This window comes from Rhodnius prolixus, unplaced genomic scaffold (genome assembly GCF_049639745.1).
Source record: "Rhodnius prolixus isolate KJV_2025 unplaced genomic scaffold, Rpr scaffold_5, whole genome shotgun sequence".
NCBI lineage: Eukaryota > Metazoa > Arthropoda > Insecta > Hemiptera > Reduviidae > Rhodnius > Rhodnius prolixus.
Window position 1 is genome coordinate 11,908,324 of NW_027411624.1, and position 16,409 is coordinate 11,924,732.

Here is a 16,409-nt window from a genome sequence, read left to right on the forward strand (position 1 = left end):
CTAAGTGCACTTATAAATTCTTAATTGGTTTTCAGTAGAATCTGTTAATATTAAAAATTAAAAAAAAATCATAGTAAGTATCAAAGTGTCAAATAATGTAATCTGAAAGAAAACTGACGTAAAATGGTGACTCGATTTTTTCAATACTGTTTACTGAAAAAGTAATTCCTAGAAATTTTTATTTTTTCTTGCACTTATTCGCTTCAATTACACTCTAAATTTTTTATTTTTAAATTCATTCGAAGGCAGACGTTAAGAGAAATTAGCCACAGCAAACTGAAGCGTATTAAGAACGTGATGAACGAGTCCAGTATCCTGTTCCTGCAGCTTTAAGTGCTGGACTAGTAGAAGAAAGAACTTCTATTTACTTTGAGGTCAGAGTTACCCTGTTCGGTTTTGCATGCTATCTTCTCTGATATCCAAGCGCAGGAGTCTCTTATCGCAAACTAGTGGTTGCAATGAAATCAGATAGAATATAAGTGAATAGTTTCTTTAGTCAAGACTCCACTAGAAGTAGATCCAAACCTATGGTAGGAAATTCTTCTGAAACTATTGTTTCCCAGCGGGTTAAAGCCTGATGAAGATAGGCACTCTTCTTGTTCTGTGTTGAGAAGACCAATTGTCCATTTAATTCGTATCTCTAGACTTGTTTTGCACGCTTTGCAGAGCAGATGCTATGTAACGAGCTTGTTTTTTTTCATCCAATTGTTTTTAGCTGCAGAAATTGCAAATGAAATTGATAAGAGAGTTATTAACACATTTTTTTTATACACTTGTTACTTTAAATTTTGTGATATTTCATTTTAATTTTTGGGATATTTATGATAACAGAAAATTTGAACCTTTCATTGATAAGATACTAGATGTTTTAGGCGCCATTTAATTTATCACTGTCAAGGCTGAGAATTCATTCGATGTATTCGCATTCAAATCGTGACGTCAGCTAATTGATTTATTTGTTAGCCAAAATACAAATTATGTAATTTTTTAATACTAATCATTAATATCATTTTATTTTTGGGTGCACCCCAGTTTTGACTAAGAGTTTATAGCTTTGTAAATACTATTAGTTATCTTGCACGAACCTGATGACCCCCGTTATGGAAACAACCCTGGGAATGAATGCCAAGATACACGTTCAAAAGGTTTGAACTAGATGTAAATACCATTGGTTGGATAAACTTTGTCGTGGTAGGGTTACTGAAATTAAAAAAAAAAAAAAACTTGTGCTTTCGAAAAGTCAAATGACGCATTTTTCAGAAATAAATTGGGCCAAACTCCAGGATAAGGATTGACGCTGTCTCTAAAACTAAAGCCTTAAAAAATCATCTTTTTGGAGTTTTATAAAAGTAATCAATTGAAAAAGTAGGGAAGGCGACACTAGACTCTCTGCTCCAATCAGCATTCTTACATCAGAAAAGTATTTCTGTAATAAGCTTTTTAAGTTAAACAAAACTCTTAATACTTGAACTACTGACGTCTCCAAGATCACAAAGTTCAGTAAAGAGTTGCAAGTCTTCAATTCTGTAAATTGGTACTACGAGAATCGAAAACTAAAAAGTTTTTCAAATTCATTTCTCTTCATTTTTCTTTCAATCCTAGTAGAAACCATTTAATTAGTAATGTTTCGATGGTATCACCTGCAACGAAGTAGTACTACTAAGAATAATTTCGTCTTGTAGTTAGTAATAAAATATATATATATATATATATTTAAATATTAACAGCTTTTGAAAAAATTAATATCTAAAAATGATAACATAGATAGCCAATATTTAAAACTTTATCACTCTTCTTCTAAGAAAACGACGTTTGTATATATATATATATATATAAATAAAATCATGTCCTGTTTTATCATTGACCAAATGGTGTTTACAATTGGCTTCATAGTTATATTTATCATCTAGCCTTGTGCAAAGTATCAAATTATTAAAAAAACTTATTTCATTCCATTTTCTTTCACTATAAATCACTTTTTTAACGTTTATGGTGGCAACTGTGGAGAAATAATAGTTTTGGGCAAATTTAGAACCTAACAGACTTTACTCATTTCACCGAAATTGAGATCTAGGTAATTGTGGAAATAAAAGTTTGGAAAAGTAGTGCTTATTTCATGAAAAACTTGTTAAATGTTTATTGTAGTAGTATCTATCCAAACTATATCATGTTTGTATCATAGTACTTCCCTATGATTGCGATTAGACCTGATAAAAATAGGATAGTTACTACGAAATAATTAAATCATTTATTAACCCATTACTTACATATATTTAAAATGCAGGATTACAGATGGTGAACACCAGTAGCCTTTCTAAAATTAAACTTCAATGTGAAAAGGAAATACTAACTGATTGTTGAGCGAAAAATGATTAAACAGCCTGAGACGACAAGTGGACATGGTTTTTAATTAGAGAACAATATTTTCAGTGGACAAAAATAAACATTAAATGGTCAAATCTATAATTGGTTAGTGCTTTTAGGGTACTTTCAACTTTTTTTCTTTTGGTGACTGTTTTCTTTCGAAATTATTTTTTATTTTCTTCGCATTGGTTTACATTTCGACCACTTAACTAACCTAAGCAAATCGTTGTATCTCTCATTAAAATTTTCATAGATACGAGAATGTGCAAAAAAATTAAAGAAGTTAATTGTAAAATAAGATAAAATAATACTAATAGAATCTAGATACATAACAATGTTAAACATGTAACATGGATTATTAATTGTGATTGAATTTAAATATAATTATTTAATGTAATTGACAGATAATTCTGTGATTTGCTTTGGTTATGAGCATCTTAAAGTTAACCGTATAATGTAATGGGAAAATAAATACGTTTTTGTGGTTGACAATTTTTGAGGAAACGTTCAAAATGGTAAGCAATTCATTCTTCTAATAATTCTAAGAAAAGACAATTTAAAACTAAAATCTTTCAAAACGGAGAGGTTAATGTATTTACTCATGATATTAAGATATTGAACAATGTGTGCATTGTATTCAAATACAGTCGTAATATAGTAATTAATCCGTAAACTATATGAATAAATTTACAGTATAAGTTTATGGGAAGTCCCATAATCAAACAGTGAGTATTTCAATGTTCAAGATATGTAAAAACCGTAATGACGTTTTTGTCACAAACTTTGGGGTTAATTGCATATACATATGTACATATGTATCTTATCATTGAGTATTGTCATCATATATCGAATCATTATCATTGAACGAATGAACTTCTAATTCTCATAAATACTTCGAAGCCTTTTTAAATATTTTGAAGGAAATAAAATTTTAAAAACGAGTCAAAACTTGTTTCCAGCAAAATACAAAATAAACTCCATCGCAATCACTTTAACATCTGTTAGAAATAGTAAACAACATATTTTACTATATAAATAAGTTTAATTTCTCTCATAGAGCATCATTTTATCTAAATCTTGGTTCAAGATTGTTACATAAAACAAGTGGTGATGGATGACTGTGATAGATAAAATAAATCTATGTTTAAAGTAGATTTTTGTTTTGTTTTCTTGTTAGGTGAGTTTGTTTATAACATTATCTTCTCTTTTTTTAAAAAACTTAAGATATGATTTTACGTTTATGGATTTGTTGAACTTGATGGTAAACTTTCTCTTTAGTTGTTGTGGTAATTATTACGCTGGTAAAGCTTTCACTGACTGACCAGATTTATATAATCCTTTTGTATCCGTCTCAGTTATTTGGTGCTTATTTTTGAAAAATAACGGCTTTGTTTTCGCATATTTATGTTTTTGTTTTAAAGACATTTAAGGCATAATTGTTTTATTAACTTTATTATTGGTAAGAATAGATATTGCAATCATATCATAGTTTCGAAACTTACAATCAGTTTCACCAGAACTTGTTTCAAGGTTTTCTGGGTGCAAAAAAGAAATTGGGTGTTGGTATTTTTCAGGGTGTACAGAAATATCTTGAAAACGAAGCATTATTGAAAGTTCTGTGTGGAGTTAAGTAATTATGCTTGGATATTTAATGCTAGTTGTCCAAGTTATTGGTATGAATAATCAAATTTGCGTAAGATATTTAGTTATTATAAGCAATTACATCTTTTACTTGTAATCTGAAGTAAGCTATAATAATCAAAACACTATCATCATCAACTTTAATTTTAATATCAGATTATACATAAATTTAATAAAATGCTTACTTCATCTGGTAATCTAAATTGATGACACATTAGCTGTTTTAGTATAAGTGGGTACACTTGTTTATTTCAAAATGTGCTTGTTATTTTAAAACAGATTCTTAAAGGGGACGATTTAGTTTGTTTGCCCTTTTCTACATTGCTTTAATAATTACATTAGCATTGTTTCTTCATGAATGCGTTACTTTGCTTCATAGATTCCAGTATAATTTAATTATTAAAATGTAGTCCTGTTTTCTTAATTAGTAAACGTCTAAAAAGAGGGGCTTTAATTAATATGCATTTGCATTTACTACGTTAAAACCTTTAAAAAGTTTTCTATTTGTGAGAGGGGAATTTGAAGATCCGTTTTTAAACTTGTTTCTGTTAATCTTTGTGTTAAAGAATTGGCAGTCACAGCTTAACTAACTGAATACATGTTTTGCTGTTCTCTATTAATTTCTGGATGCTTCCTTTCAAAAACTTGTTTTTCTGTTTAATATTCTTGAGTTAATTTGGGACGCAGATCTGATTTGTTCCTCGTATATTCATTTTTAACCTCAACTCTTACGGTCTACTTCAGTAGTAAACCCTACACAATTTAGGGCAAGTGTTGGGCGTTGATTATCTTCTCAGTATCCCTTATTTACAGATCTTTGCAGTATAGAATCGCAGGTGGTTAAGAAATTTATTTAAATCCTCGCCACTTCCTCACAAAGAGATGCTGCAGGAGCTTTTGCAATATTGATCCAGCTACTAACATTTGTAATGACTCTTATTGAGCCCAGTAAAGATAAAATGAAATCATCTAAGTGGTAAATGTTTGTTTAGATTAACGCTTGTCAGTTAGAACTTCTATTCTAACTGCGCGCTGACTCAGTTTACCAAATTTCGAAACATTCTGCTTAAAAATAGATTCTTTTAACTAATCCGAATCTTGTAGTCAGTCTATAAGGCATGTACTTTTATACAGATGGGCTCTAGGGAATTTTATTACCCGCACATATTACGCAATATTACGGGCATGCGGCGATATTGGTAAAGATCAATGGCACCTTTTTATACACACGTAGAATGATGCTACCTGTCTGATAAAACCAGCATAAATACTTACAGATTAACATTATGTCGTCATTACTATAGTTCTGAATAGTACAGTTGGAAATAACCCATTTTTTAGCGGTTCATTTTCCTTTGCGGAAGCTATAATGTGAAGTTGTTAATTTGTTATTGAATTCCAAACACCATTCTATTGGAAATTTTCTAGCTGTATTTATAATTCTGTGTTTCTTATTCTGGCCAGCGTTCTAACTAATTCCACTTCATCGTTTTTACTTAGTTCAATTATTCTTTGAATTTCATCAACACTAGTTTAGCAACTGATTGCTGAGCAACGAATTGCTGGTCTGATATGTTTCTTTTTTAAAGTTAGAATGCTTTTTGCCTTCAAATCTAGAAATTTGGGTTTTTTAAAATACCTCTTTGTTTCCTATATTTGAAGATCTCTTTCTCCAGCCTCGTCAACAGTTGTTATGCATAAATAATAAAAATTAGGCAAACTTTTGTATACATGTTTAATTATTTCACAACTATCTTAATCTTTCTAAAATAAATGATCATTTAATGGTAAAGCACTTTTAAAATCTGCTAATAATAATGCAATGAGCTTTTAATGTTTGTTATAAATGTAAAATACCTAGAACATTTAAAAACGTATTACTATTTATAGTACGTTTAAAAGTGCATCAAAAAGTACATTTTAAAAATTAGGCCATTTTTTAGGCAAAGCCTTTTATAATACAGCCTTATTTTCTTTCTGCCTAGCAAATAGCGTTCATTTGTGTTTTCTCACTTATTTATAACCTCATTCATCTCATCTAAAAAACCTACCTTTCAGCGGGTAGACTTTCTGCAGTTCAGCGAGAGTCACTCTGTAGCCTATTTGGTCTTCTACCAAATACCTCTCTGACGTCTTTTGGTCGACCCTTTTTTTATAATTTTAGATTTTTTTTTTGCCAAAACTAGTGAGTTCTCTTCCTCCTCTGCACATCCCATACAGTACATATTTCATTTTCCATTTTAACAAACTGGTTAATTTTTGAGGTTTCGACTTTACAAATGACATCTAGCGGTTGTTAAAAGTATTAGAAATTCACTGTGCAATTCAAATCTTATTAAAACCTTTTGTACATACCAGTTTATGCATGCATTCGCCTGCATAACTACCATAAGCTTTTACTATTTATTAAATTGTGTGGTGTTCATTTTATTCTCTATAAATTTGAATTGTTATTATATCAAATTTTTTTTAATATTTGCAATAATTATTGCTTTTACTGAAAATTCAATTACGTTAACAATAATAGAAATTTAGGAATTATTAATTCTAATGTAGCAATGACAAATAATTCTAACTAGATTTATTAACAAAATAATGATCTGAATGACTAATTATTAACAAAATGATCGATTGTTGTGTACATCTAGGAATGTCACTCATACAACATTACTAGGTGTGTAAGTTTGCCCCTTATTTACTAGTACCGCTATGTTATACATTTAACTCATTTCATTTCCATGATATCCTGGTCTATTGTTCTGTTTTTATGGCACTCCGTGTTCTGTATTAAATACATAAAAATAATGTTCTTCTAGACTTGTTTTATTGTAACAAGACTATTTTATCTATTTTTAACGTTTTTTTTCTTTTTTAACGGTTGCTTCTTCTCGTTTTTATGTGTGCGAAAACAAGTTTTAATTATTTTCTTTTTTGCGTTCTGATATTTTAAATTTTTAAAATGTTACTAGGAGAAATATAAAGTTAAAAGTTGTTGCACCCTTTTTTATTTTATTTTGACCAAACTTCGTATATAATACATTAAATACACACTTTACTGCTTGTACTTTTGTTATTATCTATCTTTTGAAATTCATTTTGGGACAGTTCTTCTCTAACTTCTATAACTTTTAAATACATTCATATTTCATTGCTAACTCTGCTATAGACTTAAGCACATATATGTTGGTGGAGAATATTATGTCTTCGTAGCGAAATGGTGCATCTGAATACCTGTATAAGTCGTCAAACATTCGTTTCCTTTCTACCACATAACGTGGACATATCATTATTATATGTTTTGAAATTCTCCTCCTCATTGCAATCTACGCTAAGAGGAGAGGACCTTTTGTTGATATCTGTGTAGATACGATCTGCACACCTCGCTCTTAGCCTGCTTATTGTCGTAACAACCCATTTATTCAGTGACAGTTCCCTTAAAACCATGGTTGTCTAGGTAACTGATCAGCCATAGTTTTATAGAATCTTCCTTTATTACCATTACTGTAATCTCTGTAATTACTGTAAAGAGAAAGCTAGTGATCTCAAGTTTTTATGTGCGTTATTTTTCTCAAAAAATTAATATTAGTAAATTGTATTGATAGAATGGGTTTTTTGATTTCACTTAATACAAAAATTATCTGGAATTCTTTTTTACCATAATGTCTTTTTTTAAACAAATTTTCATACTTTACTCAAATTAACTTGATTAGAGTTTGGCGCCTACCCGATACCCTGTTATTTTGAAATTTGAGCCCGTTGTTGCAGATAAATTACTACCTCTTTTTTTTAGTTTATCGCTTGTACATATCTTATACAACGTTAGGGGGGCTTAGTCATCTTTCTAAAGGCCTTATGTGTCAGGAGCCACCCCGCCGAAAAAAGGCTTAGTACATAATTACGACTTATTTGACTTGAAGTACTCTCTAACCCCTCATATTATTGGCAAGAACTCTCTTGGGATCTAAATGAATGACCCATGAAATCAAGTATTATGGAGGTGCGAGAATAGAAAGGAAACAGATTGGATTACAAAAGGGTGTTTCCCATTCTTCTCCAAACTAGTATACCATATGCTGCTATCTAGGGATCTTGTAGGGTGCTATATAGTATTTAGAAAATACACTCCTCCTACCATCCTCCTCACACAGGAAGGAGAATTTTTGTGTGAGAGGGGAAGAACTCTTTGGTAAGAGCTAAGTAATGGAAAGGAACCGTATTCCACTCTTGCAGAAAATTCATTGTCCTCTATTTCCTTAGCTTCCAAGTATGGGATCTTGTATTCGCTTACCCATAGTATTCATGGACATTGGAAACCGGAAACAGAACCGGATCCTGGGGGGGGGGGATAAAATGCGGCACGCTTCAGCTGAAATCAAAGAGGCGTTGCTTTTGATATCAAAATAACGTCCTGAACAGTACGAGTTCTCTCTTTCTGGAAATGGTCTTTTATTTCCTGCAAAAGGATCTCTCCTTTCATTGCTGAATACCTCAAAAAAATAATACTACAGCTTGCCTAAGCACCCCTCAACAGTATGTCCAGTTCGGAGCCCATTTAAAGCTTGATATGTTAAAAGCTATATTACAAAGAAAATGCCAACTTTAGCAGAAAATTTTTCTACTTTCTCTCCCTATTTCATATTGTGCTGTTCTCCTAAGCCGAAGGGCAAATATAGAAGGCTTTGATCACCATGGTGAACAGATCACTGCTAGTTAGTTACAGTTCACTTACAACCCCTCATCTGTTTGATTTAGACACTGATTTATATTTTACGTTTCTATATGCTTGGGGAGAATTAATGTTATCCACTTTGCCTAAAAAAAATATATAAAAAAGAAAAAGTGAATCCAGATTTGCATATAAAACATGATAACGACAATATTTTATGTGAAGCTTTCATATATTTAATTCGTTTGAACACATTTAAGAGTAAGTAAAAAATACTTTTGCAGACTCCATTCAAAAACTGTGGCACTTTTGCTGTTGATTGATTTTGATCGTTACGTTTTAGATCAGTTCTCTGCATTTATTTTCTCCCACAGAATTCTATATTTCATTTCATCTGGTACGCTTTATTTTTTTTGCCAATTTATCTCCAAAAATGCATTCTAAAATTTAAGGAGGGAATGTAGTGTTGCATCTGTGCTTCGTTTTTTCGGTTCAAAAATGTTTTTTTTTGAGTTGTTCTTTTTTTTTTATACTATTTAAGTGGTAAACTGAATTAAGACCAAAATAGATCTAAAAACTCATGTGACCACGCTTCCTATAACACTGTCAAGTGTTGAAACCTCCCCCATTCTCTAGTGAAGTTCTAGGGAGAGGGACTTTAGCTGACATCGATCGCTCTTTGTGCCAACAAACGCTTCTCCGACAATATTCTTCAAGATATTCCGAAGTAGACTTCCTCCAAGAAAGGCGGTGAGCCGTTAGTTGGGATGATAGACACTCCCTGATGGCAACAAACCGGTTCCTCTCACTGTCCCAGAAAGTAGAAAAGTGATTTTGAAATGAAAGTCTTTCAAAATGCCAATTACGTCTCGCCTACCCCTTTATCTCAAGAAAGACTCCGGGGCTTCAAGACCAACAAATCCGGCTGAAAATTGCCAGATGTCAATACTATAAACTAATATAGTAGCAACAGGCCTCTAGGGAGCATGGTAACTCAATTGCCTACTGCACTGAATAAGCCTAGAGAGTTCATAAAGATTACCAGATGCCACAATCTCCAGTAGGGAAACATTTAACATTCCGAAGACGAGGAATCTAGTTCTAGAATGAAGTCTACTCAGTTCCTTGGATGTCCAAAAATTAACTTCTCAGAGTGCTATGGCACACATTCTGCGAAAAATAGTGGTAAGCTACTAAAATATATATTTTGAGCATGCTGCGCTTTATTTTATTTTAAAGAGCCTGTTGTTAACAAATTTTGTAATGATTAATCTTCTAAGTCACAAAATTTAATCATTTGATTGCGGAAATATAGCCTTGATATAGTGGTGAACAGTTAAAGTTTTATTGATTGTTATTATTAAATATTTAACAATAAGTTCACCAATATAATAACCAGTTTATATTTTGAAATATGAACAATAGTAGTCTGCGAGAACAGTATACTAGAGTCCAAAGTAACAATCACATAGTCGTACTGGTCTGATCTCACTACAATCATACGTAATATATCAAATCTGTCACCTAGTTAAAGTAAAATCAACATTGATTCATTCCCTCTATTAACCATTTTCTCCTTTTCTTGCCTATTTGGTTATTTAATTTTATTGATGCGGGTATTTCAATCATCTTAATATTACATTCATTTTGATTCTTTTCTTTATGTATTTATTTATTTATTTTAGATGTCGGTCTACAATTAAATGTACATTATAACTTCTTTGTATATTATTTAAAATTATTACGATTTTTCTTTAATATGGTATGAATAATTCACACAGCTTCTCCAATTATAGTAGTGCTAATTGATACATTGAAAAAATAAAAATAATGCAGCTTTTATTCAATATTTATTCTCCCCCGACATTAAACATGGTGTAGAAGCCTAAAGATTTACTGTGCTTACATTTAGACGTTCTTTATTAATCAATAGTTACTAGAAGAGTCCTCAAATTGGTCTTTAATTAAATAAATAGCTTTATTGCTTCGATTTCAGAAATAATTTAGTACTAAATTTGTGAAATCTATTCTTTAGTTTTAATAAACTTTGTAGTTTTGAACATTCCTTCCAAGTTTTCACACTATTAGATACTTTTATTCTCTAAGCAAAGAGAATAAAGAGGTATTTGAACTTAAACTGGAGGTAAATTCTTTATTTTGAATAGAGTTCCCTTCTATACATTACCTAGAGGTACTTCACACAAAATATAACAATAAGCAGGTAACAATATTTTTAAGTAGACATTCCTTGTGGGCATATCTTTTATATTTTTTAGAAAACTTATCTTTACTTTTTTTTATTAGTTAGGGGAGTAATATATATTTTTTTTTTGTATCTAAAATAGAAATAGCGGTATTTTTACTTGAATTTTACCTGTAACTTCACTTCCATAAAGTCCTTAACTACTATTGGTTCTTTGGTATTTATATTTCTTCTTTCTTAAAATGTAATTTTATTCCAAGAATACTGTAATGTATACTGAATCTATGAATCTATTTTTAGTTCAATATTTACAATATTTTACCTTAAGTTATTGTGGAACAATAATAGTTTCATATTAGTTTTGATTATTTAGATTTTGGTACCAAGGAATATTGGGTTTTGAACTACTATATTTAGTTAATCTTCTAGGTTCAGATTTATTTTGCAAAATTTATTGCATTACAGAGATATCTGGTAAAGAGTTATTCATAGTTTTCTTTAAGGGTAAACGATTGCTCTAATAATTATGAGAAACTTGATCTGTAGGTAAACATTTATTCATTACAAATATTCAAACAAGCGTTACAATAGTTTTCTTACCATAGGTAATTCAAAAATTGTTTTTTGCGATGAAGTTCTAATTTCAATAAATTGGAAAGTTTAAAATAATAAAGAAAAAGATATTTCAGAGATTGATTGTTTAACAAAAATTATATGAAATTAATTTTATACTTCTTTTTCACTAGAAGACGGAATAAGCTTTTATAAAACTAGAAAAAAAATTATTGTTCTTTTTCCTTTTAAAAGAATTTCTAAGTAAAGTGAAACGTTCATTATAAAATAAAGCCACAAAATTATCTACGCTTTTACTTGACTACCTTTTTTTCCTTTGAAAGAGATTTTTTCCACCGTCCATTACTTTATGTATGTATTACATAATAATTGTTTCGCAAATAAAACAAAGTAAATAGCTTATTCTCAGTTAGCACGATGTAAGAATATACCACAAATGCTGCATCTCAGCATCCCGGTGCAGGACTTTTTTTTTTTGTAAAATAAACCAACACCAGGCACCCTCTCCATCACCTGCCTCCTGTATATAGAAATAAGAACTATATGAAAGAAACCGGATGTAGTGTTAAGATAGGGCTTTAAGGGGACACGTGCTACAGCCAAGAAACATATGGCTTCCCTTTTTTACTATAGACAAATCAACTAAGAAGCAGCAGCAGAGATGAGAAAGGTGATAAGAACAGTTGGTACTGATCTGAAAGGGCGGCCATATAGCCCTTTTTATTTAATGACCTTTTTAAACTGTTTGCCAGCCCTAATAATTCATATTTTTAATCTTAACATTTAAATAGGAATGATTTAATTATGAAAACAAAAATGTCAGCTAGGAAATTAATGTTCATAATTTTCTAAAACAAACAATATTGCTCCCTTTTTACAGCTGCTACTGATGATTTATTTCTTAATAATGTCCCTAGGATTGTTACTCGAGTGAATGGAAATTAGGGAAAACACAAGCAAAACACTCTATTCGATTTTGTTGCAGTTTTATATTGAAAAATTTTCCTCAGATGCTTAACTTAAAATCAACCATTTTGTTCTTTGTTTATTATGTTTCATTAGTATTTAATGGATTTGTAGCGACAACAGGTAAAGAATTTTACTTCCACATAATATGTAGGACAAACTTCTTCCATATTGTAACGATCAGATTATGAGATGAGTTATTTTGAGAAGAAATGAAATATTCAGCATGTCTCAAACAGCTTGACTAAAAATCTCGGAAAATGGATGAAATTCTAGAACAGGTAAGAAGGAAAGAAATCAAGTAATGTATTGTGAGGCCCAAATTGTCTTTTGTTTTGTTTTTTTTGTTAGTTTTCTTCAATGTTTGTCCCACTTCTACAATGTCTGAAACATTGGTTTCTTCTAATCTGTCTAATTCTTATTTTTACAAAAGTTTTATGTAAAAAAACAAGTGCTCATAGATGAAAGAGGCTGTCTCCTTGTTAGCTTGATCTTACAACTTGACTAAAATTTATTTAGTTGTACCTAGAAGGCGCTGTGAATTGTTTACTTTTGTGCAATCTTACATTGTTTAATTTATGAGAAAGAAGATTCATAATATGACTTTCTTTCTTAATCATCTCTATGACTTCATAAATTCGATTCAAGGAAATAGAAAATAACAGGTTAACGATAATTATTCTTAATAGTTCTCAGGAAATCTTGCAACGCAGTCAACTGTACAGTTTGCATTAAATAGGCTATCTCAATGAATAAATTATCAATTTTAACAATTAAATGATTAGCCAAATCATTGAAATTTGCTTGTTAAAACATTTTTCAATATTATTTTATTTATTTTTTGATTTAAGAAATATTCTTGAAGTCAAATTCTCTCACCAAAACCGATTAATCAATTTATTTGTAGGGTTTGCCCGCAGTCCATTGATTTTTGCTCCAATTTGTGATGTTGTTTCGTATGATCACTGAATATTTATTGACCAAACATATAAAATTGTTATTTATTTTCTAAATTAGAAGTTTTTCATGTAAATATGTGTGTTTCTACTAAAATAGTAAGCCTTGTCAACTAAGTATACTTTATCCAATATGTGGTATACATTATTCAAGTCTTGTATGTTCATGAAACCCCACTGGATGATGTTCAGCATTTTAAACATGAAACAACAATACTCATTGGGAATTGTAATATATTACCATTAAATTTCTTTTACTTTTTGAAGGTTGCTACATATTTCTATATTCTAATGCAAATTAAATGCATCTCATTTGTGTACAATATTTTTATTTATAGAACAATCACCGTAGCGTATCAAATTATTTTATTCTGCTAAAAGTAAACAAAATTTTACAGTTTTCTTTTTATTATTTCATACGAGTTTTTATTGGTTAAACTTTAATCAGTTTAAAAATTTGGCAAGGTATTGTCAAGTGCGTTACATGAGACTGAACAGCAAGTAAAACGATGACATCATATTTAAATTACGTAATGCGGGTCATTTACCTCCTTCTTTGCATTTTGTATTTAAGTGGAAAAATTTCTTTGGAAGCACATCACACGTAAAATAGATGTCGAACTCTTTACAAGAAATTTCACTGCATTCTTCTTCGATGTTGCATTAGTGCAACGGATTGCCATGTGATATCCATTGTACTTTATCGTGAGCCCAAAAAGGTTCTTTAGTAAGAGCTTAAATTGGGATCCAATACCTTAGAATAAAATTTCACTGACTCGATGGGGAGATTTTGCTTCTGAAAGATCAGTTTGATGTTTAAGATTGGTGAAAATGCGAAGAGCTGCTGCGAAACAAATCCACTTCGACCAAAAAGTATTCAGTAGATCCTCTCTGAAGTTCATTGTGTGATGTAAAATTACACAATGATGTGTCTATTTAGTGTAAAATGAGATCATCACCTCCCTGGTAATTTCAAAGCCATTAACGAATACTCTATTGTTATAGGTTCAAAGGACAGAAACATAGTCTTTGTAAAAGATTAGTTTGTATTTTTTAAGCCCTGAACGTTACATAATGTAGTAAGTAATTGAGCTACATTAAAACTAAGAGCCTTTTAAAAAGTTATTTTACAACAAATCCATAATCTCATATTAGGGTAGGATGTTGGGATCAATATAAAATCCCCATAAATTACGTATTATCTTACATAATGATGATTTAGTGAGAGAGATGTCTATTTTAAAATGTATTATAGCCTTTAGTACAGTGCTGGCATCTAGGGAGAGAGTTACTTACTGCCAGCACACAGATTTAAAACACCCTTCCTTGTATTGTTGAAAGAAAAATTTCTGCTTTTCCCCTCTGTTGTTTGTTGAAGGCTCACCCACCTACATCGTGCAGCATCATAACAACTCATCACAGATCCCGTAAATAAATAAATAAAAAATTACACAACACAACTCCCCAATATTTTCGTGCTCTCCTTTTTATGCCCTTTTTTCCATGGTTCATCCCGTAAGCTATGTTTACTAGAGTCTTTTTAATATACGTTATTTATCCTGTACTTTTATGTTCACCCTACTGCTGAAAAAAAAAAAAAATAACGACGGATGATTCTTAACAACAGTTTGAATACAGAAGATAAATATATTTTACTTGTGCCAAGCCCTAATGTTGCCTTAAGTTGTTTATAGTTAGTATAGTGCTACTCCGCCCTTAACTATGTGTTGCTACCCTAGTTTTACTTCCAAAACTTGCACTAGTGAAAAACCTTTTCACTATACAATATTGTAATGATATTGTTTATTTTAGTGCCCTAAGTAAACATTCAACATTACTAACAATGGTTCAGTGGCAGCAAACTAATTTGTTATTACATTTATTTATAGTAATCCTAGAGTACAGCTGTTGTTCAACTTCCCTTGCGTACCATTTGTTCTGTTTTGTACTAATCACGGTTTAATCACTTTTTAGCATTTTTCACTCTTATATTTATCCAAAATAAATCTTGTTAGAAGACGTCATTCATTATTACTTAGTAAAGTCAGAATAACAGCTGTTCTTGATTACTTACAACGCATATTTATTTAACTTGAGAGATTCTTCAGGTTGCTTCACAGGAAACGATGCTCCTCTTTCTATTTATACAAATTTTTTTATTTCTTCTAAATTCTAGAAAGTACAACTTTTTAGCTATCAAACTAGGGGTCTTTTTGCTACAAAATTATCTTGTGGATTTATTCAAGAATTGTCAGACGAATTGTTGAATGAAGCTCCTCTTTTAAAGAGAACTAAAGAAGTTCTCGGTAGATTACCTTCGTGGGTCTAGAATATCTTGCTGTTTTAGATGTAAGGAATTTACTTGTCCTGCTTTCGTCGTTGCACATTTGCGTCTCATTTAATTTCCAGAGATCACTAGATGGTTTTGGCAATCAATGTACTTGTAATTATAGGAATGTATTTGTTTTAATTTTATGCCCCAGCGAGGATGAAGCAGTTTTCTGTTCATGAGTCAACACCTGCAGTAACCGTTACCGAGCTAACTTCTTAAACCACCAGTTTTTCTAAGCTTCTTAAAAGCTTCATGAGCCGGGTTTAACAAGTAACTATGTTATTATTATATTTATGACTAAACGATGTAATAATGCTGTAAAAGTTTTTGTGGACATTGGTTTTTAGTTCATGGCGCGCCATCATCAAAGTTCCCAGAGCTTTTTTTCAGTGCTCGGTCGCCCTGTAAACAGTGAGTTGTAAGAAACTTCTTAAAACTTAAGGGCCAGCAGCTGAATTTGAAATCGAGATCTCCTTTGTAGGAATCCAAGTACGCTTACGACTGAACTAATTTCTTCCCTTTGCCGTTATTAAATTTTCCCTTTTTGCTGATTTTGCCTTTAACACGGGGATATATCCAAATTACTAAAGTAAATTGGTTATAATCTATAGTGTCACAAAAGTTAAATTTTTGTTTTATCCCTCCAGTAGGGGGCGTTCATTCTGTTAATTACATTTCGCTGACTCCAGACCCTTTGTTACCTACCCT

General features: G+C 31.0%; 1 protein-coding gene and 1 long non-coding RNA gene across 13 annotated transcripts in view; both read left to right on the top strand.

Annotated features, from left to right (window-relative positions):
- Positions 1–16,409, top strand: part of Lerp (lysosomal enzyme receptor protein) — a 103,724-nt gene that overhangs the window by 77,851 nt on the left and 9,464 nt on the right. For 4 of the 12 annotated variants that reach the window (XR_012460572.1, XR_012460573.1, XR_012460567.1 and 1 more), the window contains 2 exons: positions 246–374; positions 2,285–2,466. The exons of 4 other annotated variants lie outside the window; for them this stretch is intronic. The gene's annotated coding sequence lies outside the window, so the exon portion shown is untranslated. Of the gene's footprint in view, positions 1–245; positions 375–2,284; positions 2,467–16,409 lie in introns of those variants that run through there. 4 more of the 12 variants (XR_012460568.1, XR_012460566.1, XR_012460569.1 and 1 more) reach the window with 2 other exon arrangements.
- Positions 2,888–13,730, top strand: LOC141457828 (uncharacterized). The gene is made up of 3 exons (XR_012460578.1): positions 2,888–3,541; positions 12,528–12,694; positions 13,321–13,730. It is a non-coding gene; the product is annotated as an uncharacterized lncRNA (long non-coding RNA).